The sequence below is a fragment of the Austrofundulus limnaeus genome, unplaced genomic scaffold (genome assembly GCF_001266775.1).
Source record: "Austrofundulus limnaeus strain Quisiro unplaced genomic scaffold, Austrofundulus_limnaeus-1.0 Scaffold33, whole genome shotgun sequence".
NCBI lineage: Eukaryota > Metazoa > Chordata > Actinopteri > Cyprinodontiformes > Rivulidae > Austrofundulus > Austrofundulus limnaeus.
The window spans coordinates 936,859-942,904 of record NW_013952435.1 but is presented as its reverse complement, the minus strand read 5'-3'; the positions used below and the strand labels follow the sequence as shown (position 1 = coordinate 942,904).

At 38.2% G+C, this 6,046-nt stretch overlaps 1 protein-coding gene across 2 annotated transcripts in view; it reads right to left on the bottom strand.

The window, feature by feature from the left end:
• Nucleotides 1-6,046, bottom strand: part of slx4ip (SLX4 interacting protein) — a 53,197-nt gene that overhangs the window by 3,493 nt on the left and 43,658 nt on the right. The window lies entirely within an intron of this gene.

The following is a 6,046-nucleotide window of genomic DNA, read 5'->3' as shown; positions in this document are numbered from 1 at the left end:
GGAACAGGGCAGAGACCCGGACACAGAGCTTCCATGTTTCACAACCTGACACCTATCAGTCAAATAAGAGGACATTTGTTTTGCAGATGATGGAAGTTGAAAAGAAATCAACTTTTGTAAGAGAGTATAATGATCAACTGTGTCAAAYGCTTTATGAAAATCAATATATACAGCACCAGTTACATGACCTTTGTTCAAAGCAGCGCGTATTTGTTCAGTGAATAAAATTAATACAGACATGGTTGACCTTGACGTGCGAAAACCATGTTGGCTATTGCTTAGCATATTATTAGCTTCTAGATGCTGAAGTAGTTGATTAAATAATGTTTTTTCAAGTAACTTAGAAAAAATAGGAAGAACAGAAATTGGCCGATAGTTTGAAACTTCTGTTGGATCACCAGATTTAAAAATGGGAGTAATYTKARCAAACTTCCAGGCATCAGGGAAAATAGACTGCACAATACATAAATTATGCAAATGATGAAACAATGGTTAAAAAAAAAAGTGTTGGCATGCATTTTCAAGAAATCCATATTTATCTTATATTTATCTACAGTATCTTATATGATGGCCGTTTTCAATCAAGCTGACTCCACTCATTGATCGGTTCTGGATGCAACCATTACTTTATTAGACTTTCATTAAAGTTTATTGTGTTTTTTATTTTATTTTAAGGTAAAAACTGACAACATTGTCTATTATTTAMCTTCTGGTGGCAGGTCAATCAATCAATCAATCAATTTATTTATTTATATAGCACTTTTAAAAACAATAGTTTTGACCAAAGTGCTTCACAAATTGGGAAAAAAAACATACAATTAAAACCATGAATATAATGAAAAGGTTAAAAACAGTATAAGACACAAGCAGGTGATGAGGATAATTAAGGTTTACACAAATTTCCTCTTTCAACTCCCCTATTTGTTCCAAGAATCTGCACTTCCCAAATGAGGTAACTGAAGTCCTCAAAAACAAATTAGTTTCTTTTAGTTGTGTGAACGTTCACCACGTCTACAGTCCAGGTGACACTTTCTGCCTGAGGCGGAACACCGAACACAGTTCTGACAAGTTAAAACAGCCGATAAAAATGACTCCAGCAGAAAACAGAAGGAAAAACAGAAAAACAAAAATATGTGGGATTTTTCTAGAAGATGGATTTATATAAACTGATCAAGTTTAGGGCTGCCACGATTAGTCGACTAGTCACGATTATGTCAACTATTAAAATCATTAACGACTAATTTAATAGTCGACGAGTCATTTTTTTCTAACTTTGTACTTTTTTATAGTCGACTAATCACCGATTAATCGACTGTAAAACTAATCATTTGCGGCAGCCCTAAATACCACTCTACTTGTGTGTCAAGGACAGAAAGGCAGACGTCGCAGTAGAAGGTGCTGCAGCAGTTTGGAGAGAAAAACAAAGTTAGAAAAAAAACGACGAATCAAATATTAAATTAGTCGACGATTTTAATAGTCGACAATAATCGTGACTAGTCGGCTAATCGTGGCAGCCCTGCTTTGTTCCAGTGAAACTCTTAAACAGATATTAAATGAGCATAATTTACAATGAAATGAAGATTCAATAAATCCACAAACTGAGTTAAAAACCTCTGAGGCAGAACAAGAAAGGTGAGTATTGGATTTTAGCAACTTGTGCCCTCGACAGGCCACAGGTCTGTTTCCTTTGGCTGACCGAAAAGAGCAGAACTTAGAAATTCAGACAATTTATTGTAAGTTTTTTTAAAGTAGAGGCACGCTTTGTAATTACAATGCTTTAATATAAACATCTGCTCAAGATTTAGATGTTTGACAGAAAAGTGTCAAATAAAACTTACGACTGTTCTGACGCAAAACATCAAGAGTTCAAACATTTCAAAGGATTTCTCTTCATCACTGCGACTCACCTTATGGTATTTGTATTTCTGCCCTCCGGACCGAAGTGTTGGAACAGATAAAAATGTATTTCATAGACTCTTGCCCCTTATGTGACACAAAACTCGAAAGGACCCTTGCAATGAGAAAATAAAACCGCAGCGAAGTTTCATCTTGGAAAACTCAACACTGTGACCACTTTGTTTATTTAATATCAGCCATTTTTCAGATCCTTGCCATCCTATAAACTGCTTTGTAAAATGATCAATGTGTGCTTTAGGATGGGGAAAGCCAATGTGGTCGGCTCTGGCAGTTGTTAGGAGAGAAAGAAAAATCATTAAGTGACATTTTCATATTAATTACAATAAATGAGATGAAACACAAGAGGAAAACAGTAATGGTCCCAAACTGTGAGGGGGAGCTGAAGTCTGATCTGTGATGGAGGGAAGAAAGTAGAGCTGGGCGATAAAACAATAACTATATCGTTATAAAGTGTTGATAGTTTCACTGAACTCTAACCCAGAACCGCACGGCATTCTGGGGGATGTAGAAAAGGCTTTACCCGCTCGATCTCTAATGGCCCATCATCTGACTCACWCTTTGGTAAACTCAACAACCTGCTGAGTAACATGCAGTGGTTTCATGTTTCACCTCAAAATCAAACAGAACAATATCAAGTGAAAGGAGAAAATGAGGCAACAGCTCGAGAGGAAATTGTGGCTAAAAGAGGAAATGTCAAATCATCAGTTTGGCTTTGTTCTCCTGGTTCTTATTTCTAATAAGTAAAGAAAAAAACTAATCATTAAATATCATTTTCAACTAATAGGAAACGCGTATAATGTCAGCCCTAGAAYTAAGCCAGTGACAGGGTCTTACAGTTAGCATCTCACTAGTCGCCGAGTCAAAAATGCAAGAAAATATGAAAATATTRGGCATTGATTTCTGAATATTTAAAGTCTATTTGCAGCCTGGTCTGATACAAGCTTTAAAGAAGACATATGATGCTTTTAAATCCTTATTTTTCATATTTAAATCMTTCAGTTGGAACTGTAATGCTTTGGTCTGAATTAGTGGTGCAACAATACATACAACTGTATCTAATCGTTCAATCAATGCACACCATACAATACAGATTTTTTTAAATTTTATTTTATCAACTTGTCCTCTGAAGATGCTCTGTGTTGAAGGATCAGAGGATCTGTGTTCGACTACTTCACCTAGGCTGCATAGTCGAGCGCAGATCCACTGAGAAACTTGCATTTAACTTAAACACTGGACTTTTGAGGTTAAACAAATGTTCATGATTAATTCAATAAATTACAAGTTAAGAAGCGCACGGACATTTCTCTTTTTTTGTACAGAAAAAAATATTGAACGGTGAGACTAAAATATTGAATCTAACAGAATCACAAATTCTCTGTATCGTTGTAAACCTTCTCCATATTGTAACTCCACAAACCCCTCTTTCATCCCTTTTGATGCTGTCTCCAGACCAGTCTGTTTCAGTTTGATAGAGGGGTTTATGACTATATAGCAGCGCAGAAATGTTTTATTTTAAAATGAATTAAAAGATGTCAACAAGGGAAGACTTGTCCATCCAGGCTGACATGTTGGAGCCAGAGACAGAGGAGAATAAAGACCACCAAACTGGTAAGTTCAGACCTTATTCTGTTGCAAATTCTGTGACATAATAATTCAGAAAACCTCATTGAAAACAGATAAAACTGAAAGAGAACATAAAGATATCTACACAGCACCAGGAGAGACTAAATTAAAACTCCAAGTTCACAATAAAATGCTGTTAACAAGTAAAAAAGTGGGTTTTGCAGGATGTTCCCTTTAAGCAAAAGACAAAGTAGAAACAAAATGAACATGAAAGAGGAGTGTTTAAAAGGGGAGCACAATAAAAGCAGAAGCACCTCCCTGAGTCATTTTGCCTGACCTCAATCGTCTCTGCAGTTTGCCCACAACTGTAGGAATCCTCGAACAGGAAGTTCTCCACAAGCTGCTCTTTGTATCSCTGTGGAGTCGTGCTACAGTGTGGGCAGAGCTTCAGCCTTTACACTCACTCACAGCCAGAGCTACAGCTGGACTTACAACCACGACACACAGACTCACATCCGCCTACACAGTCGCACACCGACCCCGACGACGGCAAGAAACAAACCAAACAAAACAAAACAAGATAAAATGTGGCTGCCACCATTTGCATTGTAATGCCTTGATGTCTGTTTAATATGGATAAATTCTGTTTGAAAATGATCTTGAAAGAAAAATCAACAAGGAGGCCAGAGRGAGGGTCGGTGGGAAAGTTTAGAAACTTTCTGTTCCTGTCGGCATGGCTTCAAAAGAACAAGAGAGTGAAAGAACCGAGTCATGGAAAGGAAGAGGCATGAAGACAGGAAGTTCAGAAACACAAGAAGAAGAAGAAAGATTTAAAAAAGAAATGGTGTGTTTACTGATTACCATTAGTGCTGAAAAGATATTGTAGCTTCAAACAAAAAATATGCAAATAACCTGTTTTAATGACCATTCAATTTCTAGTTTAAGTTTGCAATTCTTTCATTTGTAAAACCAATGGAAAACATTCTAGACAGAAAAACAAAACAAAAAWATCCCAGAAACCACTTTTTTAATTTGTTTGTGCAATTATGCAACCGTTCCATAACATTTCCCCAACAAACAGAGTTAATTCCAATAGTTAATGGCGAAGATTTAAACACAAATCTGGTGCTGTCAGTGTACAAACTGAGCATCAATCTCAGTTACTACCACACTGAATTTTAGCTCAATATCCGTAAAACTGGCCAACTCAGAGCAACTCTTCTGTTGTGGCTACTTTAAATCAGGTCAACTGCAGAAGTTAATCAGTTGTAGATTTTGCTGACGGTACAAACGAAGACACACACACACACACACACACACACTCACACCCACACACCTGAGCAAAACATTATTGATCCACCTTGGCCGCCGGGCGATAATAATGTTAAGGGTTAACAGCCTCTCTGACATTTGAAGCTGGCCCCACCTCTCTTAACTGCTGGTGTCAATCATTCACAGCAATTGGAGCAAAAAAAAAACTCAATTTACTTAATGACTGAAACCAGAAATATGATGTTAGTCCGGGCTTGTTTGTAGCAATCTCCACCTTTGGTTGCTAGTTTTCACACACTAAAAACAGTTTTGTGTCTTAAACTCAGATTGTCCCTTTTGTTTTTTTATGTGTTTTTCCAGGCAGAGTAACGAGGAGCTTCAGGGGGGGAAACACGCAGGTTGCCTGTTCCAAAACGAACCACAGGAATTCTATATTTCTATCTTCATCGGGACTTCGGCGTGTTGAACCTTCTGTGCAAGATTGCATTTATCACGAGTGTTGGAAGTGGAGAAAGTTCAGTGGTAAATCATCACCATCACTTTAACCCAAGCAAAGAGGACTCAACTCTGCACCCAAGATGTGGTCTGTTTGCTTCAACACACAGTTACAGAACGTTCCTCGTAAAGTGGACCAGCAGCGCCACTGAAGCGTGCAGCTCACTCGTCTGCAACAGCAGAATGCAAACGGCTTTTGCGAGTGTTTTGAAAATGTTCCTCTCTATTTTCTCACCTGAACCATGGGGACTTGCTCTCATGTCGCTGGCAYCTGGAACATATCTGGAATAAGAAGACCGTTATGCTATGGACCAGGCATCCCCAGCCTTCTTTCATTGTTGAGAACTGTAGCCAGCAGGATCCGGTTTACAGAAGCTGCTATGTTGCATTTTTGGGACCGGGGTCTGAGCTCTAGGGGATGTGGGTCTTTAAAGCCTGGATTATACTTTAATAAGACGTGAGACAGTGGGTTGCTGATTGCGCAATTTCAGCGCRTCTTTTCCAGACCGATTATAAACTGGCCGAAGACGCGGTGGGCCATTAAATTATCATAAATCCTCCCTCTGCCCTCCCACAGTTCATATAAAGTATATAAACTACAACAACAATGGCTGGATAGTAGGGATGTCCGATACTATCGGCCTACAGATATTATCGGTCTGATATTAGCATAAAAATGTAAAAACCTCTACATATCGGTATCGGTTTTTCTTCTGATAGCAAAAGCCCGATAAATTAACACCTGGATTTGACCAAAATGTGTTAATAAATGCTTGTGGTCCAGAGACGTTCACCGGTG